Source organism: Pipistrellus kuhlii, unplaced genomic scaffold (assembly GCF_014108245.1).
Source record: "Pipistrellus kuhlii isolate mPipKuh1 unplaced genomic scaffold, mPipKuh1.p scaffold_m20_p_24, whole genome shotgun sequence".
Taxonomy (NCBI): Eukaryota; Metazoa; Chordata; class Mammalia; order Chiroptera; family Vespertilionidae; genus Pipistrellus; species Pipistrellus kuhlii.
In genome coordinates this window covers 9,373,585-9,390,945 of record NW_023425523.1, presented here as the reverse complement: position 1 = coordinate 9,390,945, position 17,361 = coordinate 9,373,585, and the positions used below count along the sequence as shown (strand labels likewise).

The 17,361-nt window shown below is 46.5% G+C and overlaps 2 pseudogenes; both read left to right on the top strand.

Annotated features, from left to right (window-relative positions):
• Positions 1-577: 577 nt before the first annotated feature.
• LOC118727461 lies at positions 578-1,466 on the top strand (annotated as a pseudogene).
• A 656-nt stretch (positions 1,467-2,122) lies between these two features.
• Positions 2,123-2,349, top strand: LOC118727135 (annotated as a pseudogene).
• The last annotated feature ends 15,012 nt before the right edge of the window (positions 2,350-17,361 follow it).

The following is a 17,361-nucleotide window of genomic DNA, read 5'->3' as shown; positions in this document are numbered from 1 at the left end:
AGGGAAAAAGGTGGGGGGGGGGGGGGGGGGGGGTTAGGGGAATGTAAAAGGCTGGTCAACCTTGAAGCTCTGAAAGGTCAGATCCAACCACTCCCTAGCTCACTAAGACAAAGGTAACTGAGGCAACTCCCCCATCTTGTAATCATGTAAATCCTTACTGATGTGATAATCTGATTATTACCTGCCTAAGGACTATGGGTGGAACCCAAGTCTGCTTAGGGGTAATGGGTGTGTCCCCATAGCCTCCATAAAAGGAACAGCAAGATCGGAGCCCAGCGGCAGTCCTCCCACTAGAGGTGGCTTCCCTTATCGCCAAATTAAATTTCTTCTAGTCTCTCTTTTTTATTTTTTATTTTTTCCTTCTAATCTCTCTTTAATTTGCGTGCGGGGTTCCTTCTTCAGAATCCGAACCTTGAACCGGAACCCTGAACCACGCGGGAGGTGAAAGGGGTTCCCACAAGGGAAGGGGGAGTTAGAGCCCTTTATGATAGACGTAGAGCTTTTCCTGTAGGGCTGTCACCATTACAGAGTTCAAGATCTTTCCGAAGACTCATTTAGTAGGTGGCTTCCAAGAGAGATGGCGGGCTTTCAGACGGTTCCAGCTCAAAGGATCGTGACGGGGAAGAAGTCTTCCGGGGAGAAGCGGCGCAAAAGAAGCGGCCCGGAGCCAGGAGAGCCCCGGAACCGGAGGAGAAGGCAAAAGTAGCGGCCGGGAGGGTCGGGCTCGGTGCCCCAGGAAGCCAAGTGTCTTTTACCAACTTCAGATAAAGAATTATTCTTGGCAGAGCACGGAGACCTCGAAGAAGGTGGTCTGGACCTGACTGCGTCATTAAAACCCGTTAGTTTCTACCTCTCAGACAGGAAAGAAATGCTTCAGCAAGTGCTTCTGTACCCTGGGAGGGAAGAAGTTACAGAACATGCTGCCTCACATGTTAAAGAACTGTCCGGTAGAAGAGATTAAAAAATTATGCCAACAACAGTTAGCACTCCTATCTGAGAAAAAAATACTGAAGATCCTTGAGGGTGACAACGGTTTGGACTCTGATATGGAAGAGGAGGCCGACAACGGCTCGAAGAAGGAATCTGATGTAGTCTGTCAATAAGACGGTATGGGTCCTTCATCTCCGAAAGAAAACAAGCCACCTGAAGGCCTGGGACTAAAACGAGGCAAAGGAGAAGACGGCGACATAGAAGGCCCTTGCAGTGAAGAGGCAGCTGCTCCTGAGGTCCCAGGAAATACAGTCCAGAGGGAAGCCGGTCAGATAGGTGACCTGGAGAAAGACATTGAGAGAAGTGTGAATGAGATTCTGGGACTGGCAGAGTCGAGCCTAAAGGAGCCCAGAGCAGCTACGCCAACTGTTCCTCCACCAGAAGATGCTCGGCCTTCTGCACAGCAGCTGGAGCTGCTCGAACTTGAGATGAGGGCAAGAGCCATTAAAGCCCTGATGAAAGCCAGCCTATTATAGTTATTTAATTTGAACCTGAATGTTAGGTGTGTGTTTGAACAAAGCCACATGATATGACTTTGTATCTGACATTTATTTTTGGGTCTTGCATGATATTTCTCATGTAACCCTTATTAGATAAACTCAACGTAGACCTAAAGTACCTATGGCTATTTTTGTTGGTATTACTTTCATATTGTATATGTGTTGTTGTTATTGTTTTATGAGTTCATGGCAAATATTGTTAGGTAATTGGATAGTTTGTTAGATAAGTATTTTAGCTTGTCTTCAGATTAATGTCTGAAAAGCCATTAGCAAAGAGTCATGGTAATTTTTTTCTTTATTTTTATTTTTATATATATTTTTAATATATTTTTATTGATTTTTTACAGAGAGGAAGGGAGAGAGATAGAGAGCTAGAAACGTCGATGAGAGCGAAACATCGACCAGCTGCCTCTTGCACACCCCCTACTGGGGATGTGCCCGCAACCAATGTACATGCCCTTGACTGGAATCAAACCTGGGACCTTTCAGTCCGCAGACTGAGCCAAACCGGCTTTGGCTTTTTTCTTTATTTTGAAATATTTTGGTATCAAATCTAAAAGCTTAAGAAAAATTGACTAAGCGTGTTGCTCTTAAGACCCATGTATTTTGCAATAAAATATTAAATTAGTGCTTCTAGACGTCCTTCCACTTCCTTCTCTCTCTTTCTCCACCATCGAGGTGCGTGCGTTCGCCTCTCCTTCCCCATGTCTTCCCACAAGACTTTCAGGATCAAGAGGTTCCTGGCCAAGAAACAAAAGCAGAACCAGCCCATTCCCCAATGGATTCAGATGAAAACTGGTAATAAAATCAGATACAACTCAAAGAGGAGACATTGGAAAGAACCAAACTGGGCCTATGAGAACTCTCTCATGAAAGATAACTCCCATATTTACGCTGTATCCAGGTTGCCTACTCCTTTAAATGATTGAAAAGATGCTACTGTCTGGACAATTGGGGCGTTTTAATTGGAGAATTAATGGACTTGTGATTTTGCTCTGTTGATTCCCCCTCCCCCTTGCAATAGTAGGATTGTTCAGTAATAAATGTGTGAGATCTTTCAAAAAATAAAATAAAATAAATAAATTAGTGCTTCTAGATTTGTTAACGATTTAAGAATTTTAGTTATACTTTCATGCACGTTGAAAATATGTATTATCTTGAAGATATATACATTCTATAGTTGTGGATTTACTGGTAAATGAAAACCGAGTAACATTTTTACTCTAAGGCTTAGAGATCTGGAATGTCTGAGGAAAACCTACATAATAAAGAAAAAAAGGGACTTAATGTAAGTCAGTTTTTAATAATGTAGGGGAGTTGCCCAAGTTTAGTTCCAATAGACAAGCCATTCTGACAGGTATTTGATTTTTATTGGACACTTTGTTGAAGTGTTTTTCTTCACTAAAAAGAGAACACATTTTCTTTTTTTTTCTTTTTTAAGATATTTTATTGATTTTGTACAGAGAGGAAGTGAGAGAGATAGAGAGTTAGAAACATCGATGAGAGAGAGTCATCGATCAGCTGCCTCTTGCACACCCACTACTGGGGATATGCTTGCAACTAAGGTACATGCCCCTGACCGGAATCGAACCCCGGTCCCTTCAGTCCCCAAGCCGACGCTCTATCCATTGAGCCAAACCAGTCTCAGCGAGGGAACACATTTTCATTTTCATTCCAAGCTATCGGGAAGAGGAGAATATTTTATCATATAGATTTTCATCTGTTGTTTTTGCTTGAAGATCTGATGTGCTATAATTCCATGAATTAAAAATAATAAAGACTGTCATTCTGGATTAAAAAAAAAGATCTTTCCTAAGCCCTAGCTCCCCCCCTCCCCCCATAGGCCTTCCAGACTGATGGCTTAAAGTCCCAGTTAGTCTATCAGTGTTTCCCAAAGTGTGATACGCGTACACCCAGGGGTACGGGAAGAGTTTGGTGGGGGTACGCGTTGCACCCGAGTTTGGTGGGGATATGCACTGCCCCGTGCTTAGCTGCGCCTAATACATCCATTTCTTTTTGACGAGGGGTACAAAAATTATAGAAGGGGTACATATATGTCAAAAGTTTGGGAAACACTGTCTCTAGATCAATAGCCTACAGTGAGAGACAGGATGGATGGGACCAGAAAACTCTCCCCACCGTCCTCCTCTTACTCCTCAGGCATCTACTTTCTGGAGCGATTATTGATTAGGGATGCCCAAGACTAGATATGGGAGGCAGAAAATGAAGGACAATACACTGCCTACCCCCTAATCAGTTCAAAGGGCTCAATTTTGAGCCAGGGAGGAGTCTTTGAGGGAGTGAAGCTCCAGATGGGGTCCGAAGAATAGATGTGAACTCAGCCCTTAGGGCCTTTCAGGGGGAAAGAGACTCAGTGAAAAGGGGAAAGGAATGCTCCACACAGGAAATGGTGAGTGCAGATCCGTCAGGGACGTTGGGGGAATGGGGAGACCGCATACCATGTTCATGAAGCTGAAGGAAGAAGGTCTTGCATGAGCACCATTCCCCAGGACCTTTGGCTGCATCATTGGCAGAGATGATGGTAACATCACCATGAGCAGGTACAGAAGGGAGGCAAACCCATGCAGCCATGTAGGCAAGTTGGACAGGAACCATGGGATTCAGCCTTGCACTGTTAATGTCATGTAAGAACATGGAGGGCACATCTCAATAAAAGGATCTTCTGTGGCTGGAGGTGCAGTCCTCTGACACACCTCTGAAGACTGAAACTCTGCGATCCATGCCTAGAGAAGGTGCATTCTGGTCTCTCCATGCCACCAGGGTCTCAAGCAGGCATGAGATGGCAGAGGACCCTGGCGCTGTCACTCCTTTAATGGTTGCCATGAATAATGGAAGTGGAATTCAAGATAAAATGGGCAGGCCCAACTGGCATAGCTCAGTGGTTGAGTGCTGACCTATGAACCAGGAGGTCACGGTTCGATTCCCAGTCAGGGCACATGCCCGGGTTACAGACTGGATCCCAAGTGTGGGACCTGCAGAAGGTAGCCAATCAATGATTCTCATTGTTGATGTTTATCTCCCTTCCTCTCTGAAATCAATAAAAATATATTTTTTAAAAAATAGATAAAATGCACTTCTCTAAGTAGACACCAGACAGGAAGTTTCATCCTATTTCATCTCCTGTCATTACCAAAATGAATCAAGTGAAGACATGGGTACTTTCCTGCACAAGTCTAGCTCGAGCTGGTATAACAAGATACTGTAGACTGGGTGCCTTGGATAACATTTATTTCTCACAATGATGGGAGCCCCTGGCGAGAACTCTAGTCCTTGTCTTGTTTGTTCCAATCCTAGAAACTAAAGTCTTGGCCCTGCCCCTCCGTTCCCTGGCTACGTTTCTAATGCTACCTGATACCTTGCTAGGCTTCCTTGAGGCTTTGCACGGCCTACCTGCCTGGTTATTTACATGCCACAGCTCCCTGGACATCCTCAGGTTACCCACTACCGAAGCCCTGCCCAACCTGGGACCATGGTCAGCACTAACAGAACCTCAGTTCTGACCCAAAGCTCAACCCTAATCGAGGTGAAGGGAGAGAGATAAGAATAAGTGGAGGAGACAAGACCTACGTAAAAGTGAGAGGTGGGAATGCTTAGTGGATGGATATGTTCTTAATAGGCCTTAAGGGCCCAGGGAAGCTTTACATGGGACAGGGCCCTGAGTTCCTGAGGGAGCCCAAAAGGTTGTCTTGGATTCTTGGTTCAGTTCTGCTGGAAGGTCTGATGTACTGATGAAGAGTTTACGGTCAACAGGCCAAGTTTAAATCAAATTAGATCTACAGGTTCCGTGCAGTAGCCTTGCCCCTGTGTACGCTGCAGGGGTTCTTACTGGAGTCCATGTATTCCTCGGGTCTGTGTGCAGGCTTTTGGAAAAGCACGCCTATGAGTGCCTTTCTTGAGAGGAGGCTCAGTTGCTTAGATCTGACTCTCATATGGGCTTGTGATTGACAACTCGAGTTAAGGGATCAGACATTTTGTAGCAATGCTTTCTCCCCGAACCGAGTTCTCTAGAACTTTCAAGTCATGAATAAAGTGAAGACACATATTTTGATTATAACAGATAATTATAGACAACAAACAATATGGCTCCTCGTTCTTAGCTCAGACACAGGGCTTCCCTCATCCTCAACCATGGTGGCCATGCGGTTTATGTTGTCTTTTAGTCATCAGGGAAGACCTGGGCCAGGGATCTAACCTGCAACCCAATTGCATGCCGAGGATCAGAAGACAAGACATGTGGAGAGCAGCTACCGAGTTTGGACAGGTTCAAGCCTTGGGCTAATCAGAGGGCACAGACCTCTCATGGCCACGTGCAAGTCCCAGCCTGGAGGGCAGAGCCTCCCAGCACAATGATAGCCAACAGCTGGAGTTGTCAGCTTGAGCCTATGGTCTGAACACGTGGCCCCACGTGCCTGAGTGACGTGGGTTTGATAGAGTTCAGGTGCATGTAATTGAGTAGGACTGAAACCCAATAGAATGTTGTAAACATCTTGACCACGCCCTTACTTTGCCTCGTGGAATCTGGCTATAAAATGAAGACACGACTTGTAGTCCGTGGTGCTGTCGCTAGCTCTCCATCAGAAAGGACAGCGTCCTACCGAGATCCAGCTTTCATTCTCTTGTCTGTCTTTTCTCAATCCTTCACCGCCCCACTCAGGTTCACCCTTGCCCATGCTGGTGCGGCACAAAGACACAGTCCTGGCCCAAGAGGAACTTAAAATTTAGACAGTGGCTAATGGGAATATGATGTTTGTGGAAAGATGTGAGTCTTCTTGGTTAATTAAAAAATAAAAAATAATGGGGGAGATAATAGATCAACCAAAGGACTTTTATACATGCATATAAGTACAACCAATGGACACAAAACTCTGGGGAGGGAGGGGATGTGTGGGAGGGAGGGAGGGAGGGGGGGCAAAAAAAAATCAATAAAATATAAAAATAAAAATAAATAAAATAAAAATAAATAAATAAATAAATAAAGTTTTTTTTGGAATACAAAAAATATATATATATATAAAATATATATATATATATGCCCACTGACCACTAGAGGGCGCTCAAGATATTACAGTTTAGCAAAACAATTACAGTAAGAAAGGGGTATGGGAGGGAGGGAAATCTACTCCCTGGAAGAACAAATAGCACTATGACTTCTATTTCACATGTACTTTTAGGTTCCATCAAGCTTCTGTTACATTCCCCAACCCCAGGGCTCTGGGTGTGATGTTTCAACAGGGAGAAACACCCTTCCCACACCATCTCTGCCCAGCCCACACTGACCTGTAGGCGGCGCACTTCCCAGTGAGACCAGGAAAGAGCTGACCATCTGTGAGGTGTGCTCAGGGAGGAATGTTCTCCATTTGGATGGAGGCTGATTCTTATCTGAGTTCCATATCCAGACTGTGTCCTTTGGAATAAACCACGTTTCTCCCCTCTAGCTGCTCTGATCCAGCCTTCTCCCCCTCTGCTCATCTGCTGTGTAATTTGATTAAATAATGAAATACGTTGATTTTTTAATATTCCATCTCTTCCAACTGTTCACAGCTTTTCAACATATTTTAACTTGATTATTGTTTTGCCCTGCCCTTTCAATTATATTGTAATAAGCTCATTAAAAGAAATGCAAACAGAAATTAATGAGTTAGAAAGGGTGTGATTTCTCCATAATTCAACTTTTGGGGTGGATTATATTCATCTTATGGACGAAAGGAGCCACGTGCTGACCTGACAAACTCAGAGGTGGCCTGTGTGGCAATCTTGCAAACTCAGAGACCTAAAATGACCACAAAGGATGGTCTGAAAATTAAATATTTAACTACAAACAGGTTATAGTGGGTAGTCACGTCCTAGGCCGATATTTTCCCTGACAAAGATCAACTTAGATCTTTCCTGAGCCCATTTGCCTTCCGGCCTTAAGTTAACATATCTGTGAGATATCTGGGTAACTTCCCTTTTTCCGGAGCCCCTGGGGCACTACCAAATGTGGTGGGCGCCAGGACAGATGCCACAAATTCCTTCATTATCATGTTAATTGTCCCTGCACCCACCTAAGTATGTGTCCATCATTTTACTTTTTATCCAATCCCAGGGTTTCCCACTGCTTTGCTTTCCATCACCAACAAATTTCACATAACCCACCTTTGATTGCAATGTATAAATAGAAATGTAACCCGCCATTTCTCCGGAGCATTATCTCAATTCGTTGAGGTTCTGCTTCCTGGCATATGTAGACAGCTAGGCTCAAATAAACTCACAAAATTCTTTACAGGCTTCAATGATTTTTTTTTTTTTCTTCGTTAACAATCTAGAGCGGGGTCTCTTAACCTTTGAACTATGGGTATTTGGGGCCAGAAAATTCTTTGTTGGGAGGACTGCCCTGTGCATCCTGATGTTAGCCAGCATCCCAGACCTTTAACCACTAGATGCCAGTAGTCACCACCAACACCACCCGCATCACCACCCCCCAGGTGTGACAACGAAAAATATACCCCCAATATTGCCAAACGGCTTCACGCTGTGCGTGCCTTTCTGCAACCTGCTTCTCTTCCCTTTTTAAAAAAATCTTCATAACACGCCTTGATCGTCTTTACATTTCTAATCATCCAACTCTATTACATTCTCCACTGTTTCGTGATTTCTTTGATATCTTCCATTGATGATCACCTGGATATTTTTTAAAATATTTTTAAATACTTTTTTTTTGCCCCCCCCCCCTTTTTAAATACATTTTTATTGATTTTTTACAGAGAGGAGGGGAGAGGGATAGAGTCAGAAACATTGATGAGAGAAAAACATCAATCAGCTGCCTCCTGCGCACCCCCTACTGGGGATGTGCCCACAACCAAGGTACATGTCCCTGACCGGAATAGAACCTGGGACCCTTCAGTCCTCAGGCTGATGCTCTATCTACTGAGCCAAATCGGTTAGGGCTCATCTGGATCGTTTTAAAATTTTCTGACTAGAATTAAATGTAGCTGGGTGAAAAAAATAGTATTTAAAATCCAAACCATCTGTAGTCATTTCTTCCTTTTAAGGGGATTATTTCCTATTAAAGAGAAACGCATATCTCACTGCTCCCCTTTCACTTATACATCCCAAAGGGTCAAAGAGGGAAAGTCTGAAATGCAAAAGCCTCTGTCCATTTTCTGGGTTGCCAGAGCTGGCAGCCAAATTCATGGCCTATTGTTGAAGCTCTAGAGATGCAAAGAAGGCCGAGGTCTGACTGCAGCACAGAAAGCAAGTTTGCTCTGCATAACACAGGCAGGCGTTGTTACCCTCCCTGGAAAGGTGCAGCTGATGAGACGTGAAATAACTCCCTGGGTGAGGAGAGCAGGTCAAGTGACAATCCGGACCGGAGCCCAAGGAGAAATGTAGACAGTGAGAAATGATTCCTGGGAGGGCATTTATGTATGAGAATGTCAAATATGAGTTTTTAAAACTGAGGTATCATCTACATAATGTTAGTTTTAGGTGTACAACATAATGATCCAATAATTGTATATACACTGCAAACTGATCACCAGTTAATATTCATCACCAGACAGAATTACGTATTTTTTCTCCCAAGCATTTTCAAGACCTATTCTCCTAATGTGCAATGCAGTGTTATTAACTATGTTATGATGCTAACCTTATATTCCCATGGTTTATTAGTTTTATAACTGGAAATTTGTAACTTCTGACACCCTTCACTCATTTCAGACCTCACCCCCCCCCCCCCCAAATCCAGTTTACATTCTTACCAACAATGCATCAAGGTTTCATTTTCTCTACGTATTCACCAAGGATTCTTTCTTTCCTTTTGTTATTGTTGTTAATCCTCACTTGAGGACATTTTCCCCATTGATTTTAAGAAAGAGTAGAAGAGAGGGAGGGAAAGAGAAACATTGATGTGAGAGAGACATCAATTGGTTGCCTCTTGCATACGCCCCAAAACTTGCAAGCCAGTCCTAACTGGTTTGGCTAAGTGGATAGAGTGCCGGCCTGTGGACTGAAAGTTCACAGGTTCAATTCTGGTCAGGGGCATGTACCTTGGTTGTGGGCACATCCCCAGTAGGGGGTGTGCAGGAGGCAGCTGATTGATGTCTCTCTCTCATCGATGTTTCTAACTCTCTATCCCTCTCGCTTCCTCTCTGTAAAAAATCAATAAATATATTAAAAAAACAAAAAACAAAAAAACTTGCAACCCAATTACCAGTATGTGCCCTTGACCGAGAATCAAATCCACAACCCTTAGGTGTGCCACTCTAACCACTTAGACACACCAGCCAGGACTAATCATCTAAATCTTGACCTGCATATCCACAACTGCTGACCAGCAGAAAGGCTCTTATTTTTTCAGTGTTCATTTCTCCAATTATTTCTGAGAATCCCCCCCCACCCCCGGAATATACTAGGTTTACCGCTTACTAATGCGTATTTTTTCCAATAGATGGAATTACACGTATATTGTGATTTGAAATGTATGCTATTTTGTTGTATTGACAAGTTTGAAAACTTCATATGTCCTTTTTTCTGAAGGCGTTAACATCATAGATATTTTTACCGTTAAAAATGTCGAATTCCATGCCCAAAAGAGAGCGTTTGCGGGAAGTTTTAACTCATTCTTTGGAAGAAAAGTGCTGCTGAAAGTTCTCATACACTTAGGGAAGCTTATGGTGAGCATGCTCTGTGAGTCCATAGAGACACAATCCTAGCATTTCTGCCACAGCCTTTCCCTCCCAGGGCTCACAGGTACCCTGGGATTAGTGAGGGATTGTTTGAGGGAAGGTGGTAGAAAGAATTATTCTGCATTATTCCTGAAACAGCTGCTCCTTCTACCTCCAGATGCTACAGCTCAGTTGGCCCCATCCTAGACAGTGTCCCTTATTCTTGGCCATCTGGTCTGGAGGGCCAGTTGAGAGTCCCTCCTGTCCTGCCCCTCAGGGTTTTCCAGTTCACGAGACAGCCTGCACATTGCTGAACCCCAATTACAGACAAGGTTCAATTTCTTTCCAACCAAAGTACTTGGACCAAGTCAACCCACTGTACCCGGGATTTTCCCAGTTAGCACAAGAGTCCCATGTCCCCCAATCCTTCTCGGTACCAGTAAAATAGGGATGATCCATCACACAGACATCAACCTCACTTCTGTTTAATTTCCTCCAAGTCTCCCATGGCAGTTGGGAAGCTAATTGCCCAGAGCACACACAGGACCTTTAGGGGAGAATGTTACTTATCTACATGCAAGACTATTGGCCCAGCTGAGAGGGCAGGGCTGAGTTATCCTCCATTCTGTAATTGAACCCTAGCCCTCACCCAACCAATCAGGGTTAGCCGAGGCAGTGACATCACCACCGACCAGAGTAAAACCCCTGGACTGGGCGAAATTCGCTCTCTCTTCCGCCATGCTGCCGGTGTGAGTGGGGCAGAGCCCATGCTAGCATGGAAAAGGCTCTTTTGTTTATTGCATCGAACTCAGCTCCCTGGTAGTCCTTGGGGATCACGAAGTCTGGGCGTAACACCAGCCTCCACAAGAAAATTGAGAATTAAAAGAAAAATAATTATTTGACCCATAATCCATCAGAGAGCCTGACCTACATCTGGCAGACCTGATTCTTCCTGGCCACGATGTACCAAGTCTGGCCAATTCTTGGAGGCTCTGGAGCTAGAGAATCGGCTGGCTTTCCAGACCAGATCACTTGCATGAAGGCAAGATGCAGGGGGAAGCGAGCCAGATGTCGGAATTAGCACAGAGCATCACCGAAAAGAGGTACATGACACTGGTGAGGTACAGTCCAAGCACCCTGGCGACTCATCGGGAGAGGTCTTGGGACCAGATGGAGGGATCAACTCTGTAAAGTGAGTGTCAACCAAGGAGAGATAGTTCTACGAATGGCCCCCGCAGACTGACGCAAACAAGAGGTGGAGCTGGCTGCAGTGCATTCTGTCGGGAGCCTCATTGTCATTAGACAAAGAGGAAGAATGATAAAATATTCACGAGCCCATTGTTTCCAGAAAGCACACTGTGAGCAGCGTGGATTTTAGGCCTGGTCCTTAAGCACTTTAAGCTTTCCTGGGGAAGAACAGTTTGAAACCTAAGTGCTGTTCACCAAATAGCAACAACAAAAGCCCTCCCCACCACACCCCCTCCACAAGATAAGTGAGAGAAAAACAATAATGGATAGAATAGAGAACATTTTCCCCATTCACTTAATTGGGGGAGGGGGGGGGAAGGAGGAAGAAATGCTACTGTGGTTCAAAGCCAGCTCAGAAAGCCTTCCTGGTTATGGAAACAGTAAGAGCTGCGGTTGAGAACCACTGCACTAAGGAACTAGTAAGACTCATTAACACTTGAACTTCAGCTTGCTTCAGATCTGTTTTCTTAAGTTAAACATGTCCTACCACAATCTTGGTTTTGCTCTTAACGTATGTTGCAAATCCTGTATTCAAATAGCTCAAGGAGGAATGGGATGGCCAACATAGGGAGGTTTTACTGCCCGGAAGAAGAGCTGCTTTCTCCTTCCTCAACGCGGTTCTGTTAACTCCCCATCCTCCAGCTTCTGGTTTTTTCTGGGCTACCAGAGGGCCCCAGATGGCTGTGTGTACTCTCTGAGGTGCAGGGACTTGATCCCATAGTCAACAAACCTCACTCAGCAACTAAGGAAGTGACCTATTGGCAAGGGGGAGGGGAGGGGAAGACAAGGTCATTGCAAGGGAGTGTCCTGGGACTCCAGATTAGCTGAGAGCCCATCTGCGCTTCATAACCAGATGTGTGGGTTTGCTGGCTTTGCTTTTCCAATAAAGGTGCATGCTCTCATTGCTGTAATAAAATGGCTTTTCACAATGCAGTTAAGGCCTCTGGTATCAATTCATTTATATGAGAAGACCAGGATTGAGGAACAGCCCTCTCTCACATGCTTGGGGGCTGCCTCTGGTGACGGTGAGAGGTGCCAGATAACGTCACGGGGAGGGTGTGTGTCTTAAAGGGATTAAAAATTATACTTTTAAAAACCTCTTACTCCCTGTACTATCTCACACACGTTTGGTTTCAGAATTCAGCCTCCGGCTCCAGGTCTGCTTGGGATTGGGACAGGACCCTCATGACACCAAGGACCAAGCATGTCCACGTCCCAGAAAATCTCCGCGGGGACAGGTCTACAGCCCTGGGCGTGTCTTTGCATTTCTACCCCAACACTTCCTTCCTGAGTGGGAACAGAACCAGCTTACGTTCCATCACTTGTGTGGAGAGAGCGTCGGTAGAAACCTGAGTTCCAGGGCATGCAATGTGGGATGCATTCCAGGGCTGTTTCCGTGTCATTATGGGCTGAAGCCTGGGGCCGCTGTCCTGCCCTGCTGACTCTGACTTGATCATGGAAACTCTAAAACTGGTTTCCTCATCGGCATGGGGATATGAATATCTACAGAGTCTACCTCCGAGGGCCGCTTGAGGCTCAAAGGAGAGAGAGGCTCCAGTTCGTAGTAAACTGGACCAAGGTAGCCATCCGTAGCCTGGAAAGGAGGAGGCTGTTAGATGGGTGAAGCCGTTCCCCAGGGGGAATCCCGGCTTACAGCAGCACCCCTGACTTCTCCTGAACCCACAGTTCAGAATATAGAAGGGGGCAGGGTGCTTGCTAGAGAGAGCCATGGCCTGGAAGTATGTGGCTCTCAGTCACGTTTCCAACACCACGAGATGCAGGAATTTGGGTAAATCCCTTAAGAACTTCATCTTCTTCATCTGTAAAAGAGATGAATACTGCCTAAACCGGTTTGGCTCAGTGGATAGTGCATCGGCCTGCGGACTGAAGGGTCCCAGGTTCGATTCCAGTGAAGGGCATGTACCTTGGTTGCAGGCACATCCCTGGTGTGAGGTGTGCAGGAGGCAGCTGGTCGATGTTTCTCTCTCATCAATGTTTCTGGCTCTCTATCTCTCTCCCTTCCTCTCTGTTAAAAAAAAATCAATAAAATATATTTAAAAAAAGAGAGAGAGAGATTAATACATATATCTTCTCTAAATGTTAATGAAAATGAACAAAGGGAAACCTCGCCAACACGGAGTTAGGAGGCCACGAGGGGGCGCTCTCACCCAGTACCGCTGGATGTCAATTACAGGAAGCATAGTCAGCTCCAGACCCCAGAAAGGTCAAGGGGAAAGAACCACCAGTCACGGTCCTCAACAGGGGAAAGATGGGCATTGCCTCTCCCACAAAAAAACCACCGCTCCAGCGACTCAGTCAAGACTGTCATCTGCCTGAGCTCTGCTTCTCTCCAATGGACTTTCAAACAACCCCTCCCAGCTTCCCCTTGTTCTCCATGGAATGAGTCCCTCTGTCGGTAGGACTTGCCTGTGGCTTTAGCTATAGCGTGCTGTCCCACATTAGAATGCTTTGCCGCTCCCTAAGAAGCACATTTTGCTAGTAAAACAACCGACATTTATTTTATAGGTCAGGAGTTATGAAAACCATGCTTTCCAGGCTTTCTGAGATAGGATTTATTTTCAAGCTCAGGGACTTGTCTCCCTCACTTCTGTCTACCAGTATGGATACTTCCTTTTCCAGTCCGCGCCTCACCACCCCAGGGCTGTGTCCACTGCGCACACTCCTCAGCATGGTTCCCAATGTCATTCTGACCTGGGCCCGCGCCTCCTTCCCTGGCCTCAGCCCTGTCATTCTGAGCCACCAGCCTGCCCCACCCCCACCCCTTCAGCGTTTCAGGTCTCTGTTCTCACCGACTGCACTGCACTCGGCTCCTTTCCTCAAGACTCAGCTCTGGTGCGGCCCCTGGGGAAGCCACTCTGACAACCCCAGTGTCTCCTCTGCCCTTGTTGCGCTCACACAGAGAGAGGGCTTCTCTCACCTTAGCTTCCGGGTCCTGTGCCACTCCTCTGGTCACTGGTCTGGGCTCTGAGGCAGTGATGACCCTCAGCCCTGGCCCCTAACTTAGCCCTGAGCTGGAGGATGAAGAGGTGGGGGAGAGGGGAGGTGGGAGGTGGGAAGGTGACAGCCTCTTCCAGACAAGACTGAAGTTGGAGGTGGGGGGGGGGGGGGGTTCTGCAGAAGGGAAGTTAGATGTTGTTAGGAGAAGTGGGAATGTAAAACCCCCTATAAAAACAAACAGTAGCCGAAACTGGTTTGGCTCAGTGGATAGAGTGTCTGCCTGCGGACTGAAAGGTCCCAGGTTCAATTCCGGTCAAGAGCATGTACCTTGGTTTTGGGCACATCTCCGGTAGGAGGTGTTCAAGAGGCAGCTGGTTAGTGTTTCTAGCTCTCTATCCCTCTCCCTTTCTCTCTGTGAAAAACCAATAAAATATATTTAAAAAAACAGACAGCATGCACTGCGGTTTATCCAATGGCTTCCCTTCTTCCAAACATTTTATTTTTAAAATACATTTTTATTGATTTCAGAGAGGAAGGGAGAGGGAGAGAGACAGAAACACTGATGATGAGAATCATTGATCATCTGCCTCTTGCATCCCCTTCTGGGGATGGAGCCTGCAACCCAGGCATGTGCCCTCGACCGGAATCAAACCCAGGACCTTTCAGTCCGCAGGCCAGTGCTCTATCCACTGAGCCAAACGGGCTAGGGCCAAACACAGTTTTTAAAAATGTCCCCATTTAAAAGCATGCAGTTACTCTGCACATGCGTGACTATGCATTCACCACATTCCAGAGAGAGAGAGACCTCATTTGTGTCTTAGCCCAGGGCTCTGAGTGATTTTTAGTCTCCCTTTTTGACAGCTAATAGCTAAACTACAAACGTGGTCACTTCCCACACTGGCAGTGTTAAACCGGTGGAGGGAAATTAGGGCAACCCCTACTCCACAGCAAAGGGTAAATAATAACCAGGGAGACTGTCCCCCAGGATGCATCCAGGTCTATCTAGAAATAACAAGAATTGCCTGCCCCAGAGGAATGGAGTTCTTTGGCCAACTGAGCTATTTCCACCCTAACTCACAACAGAGATTCTGATCGACTATTTTCCCGTGGCCATGGCTGCATTGGGCATTGGGGAGGTTGCCCTCGGGGACGGAACCGCTGTCTGTAGTCACCCATTTCCTCCTGCAGTTCAGAGGGTGGTACCCACTCCAGAACCCTGGCCAGCAGCTCTGCAATGTGTCAGGAAGGCTTCCGGTTGATTCACCCATTTTCAGTTTCCTGGCCATCTTGACCTCTGCCCAAGGACAATTTGAAACAATTATCTGGGGATGAGGAGGACGAATGGATGGGTCTTTTGTTGCAAAGCTGTGACCTGCCTAGCGGGTGCTCACTTGCGCTTTCTCTCTCTCTCTCTCTCTCTCTCTCTCTCTCTCTCTCTCTCTCATTAAAAAAACCTTCACCCAAGGACAGTGGTCGGCAAACACATTAGTCCACAGAGCCAACTATCAACAGTACAACGATTGAAATTTCTTTTGAGAGCTACATTTTTTAAACTTAAACTTCTTCTAACGCCACTTCTTCAAAACAGACCCTCCCAGGCCGTGGTGTTTTGTGGAAGAGCCACACTCAAGGGGCCCAAGAGCCGCACGTGACTCGAGAGCCACTGTTTGCCATCCTCGGCCCAAGGATATTTTCCCATCAATTGTTTTAAGAGAGAGTGGAAGGGAGGGGAGAGACAGATGGACCAGTTGCCTGCAGCATGTGCCCGAACCAGGGCCAAGGATCGAGCTTGCAACTGAGGTGCGTGCCCTTGACTGGAATGGAACCCTTCCGTCCGCAGGCCGATGCTCTATCTGCTGAGCCAAACCAGCGAGGGCTGGCAAGTAGCTCTTGTCATGAGGGTGACCTGCTTTACAGCTGTCTGTCACTTGTTATTAGTAATTACTAATAATGCCCCTACTGTCACTCAATACTGCCCCATTGGGGATGTTCAATGATATGGACACCCTACTTAACGCGGGGTCAATTCTTCCCTTCCTCAGCAGGGAAGCAGACCCTGGAGACGGCTTTCCTTGCTCAGTTTTTTTCCACCCACAAGCCTTTGCTGTCACTCTGGAAAGCACAGAGAATTTCATTTTCCCAGTCCGGCATGCTCCCTTTGGGTTGTGGGCTAGATAGAGGCAGAGAGAGGCCGAAAGACTCTCTGGGAGCCAGGTTGTCTTTCCTCCCTCCCTCCTTTTACACGGCCAGCCTCGACCTCAGCAGGCCTCTTCCTTGAGAGCATGTCTAAAAACCACAGTGGCCCAAACCTTTCTGAAACCCTGGTATTAATCCATCACTGTTTCTAAACGCCCACCCTTGACAGGCCGGGGTCTGAGACTCCTTCCCACGCCCACCTTCCTGAGCTCAGGCTGCACAGCTGGGGGGCCGCACTGCACCGCCCCCCTCCCCCCCCCCAGCTGCACGGAACTCTGGGAAGCAAGAGCTAGAGAACTCCCCCCCCCCCCCCCAGCTGCACGGAACTCTGGGAAGCAAGAGCTAGAGAACTCAAAATAGCTGGAGGCGGAAAGGGAGTGTGTGGCTCCTGTAACTGGAAGTCTGGGGGAGTTTGGCTTCAGGCATGACCCAACAGTATCCTAAGGATTGGCTCCCTGTCCCTCTCCTCCCCCCCCCCCCCCCCCCCCCCGACACACACACACACACACACACACACACACACACACACACACCCCTTTTCTCAGCTCTGCTTCCTCTCGTCGCCCATCACCTTTTCTCAGCAATGGAACAGCCTCATTGCAGGTGTTGACCAACTACCCCCCTTCCCCCCACTGAAGGAGAAGTAGAGACAGGCTCTGTGCCTCTTTATTATTATTTAAAAAATATATCTTACTGATTTTTTACAGAGAGGAAGGGAGAGAGATAGAGAGTTAGAAACATCGATGAGAGAGAAACATCCATCAGCTGCCTCCTGCATACTCCCTACTGGGGATGTACCTGCA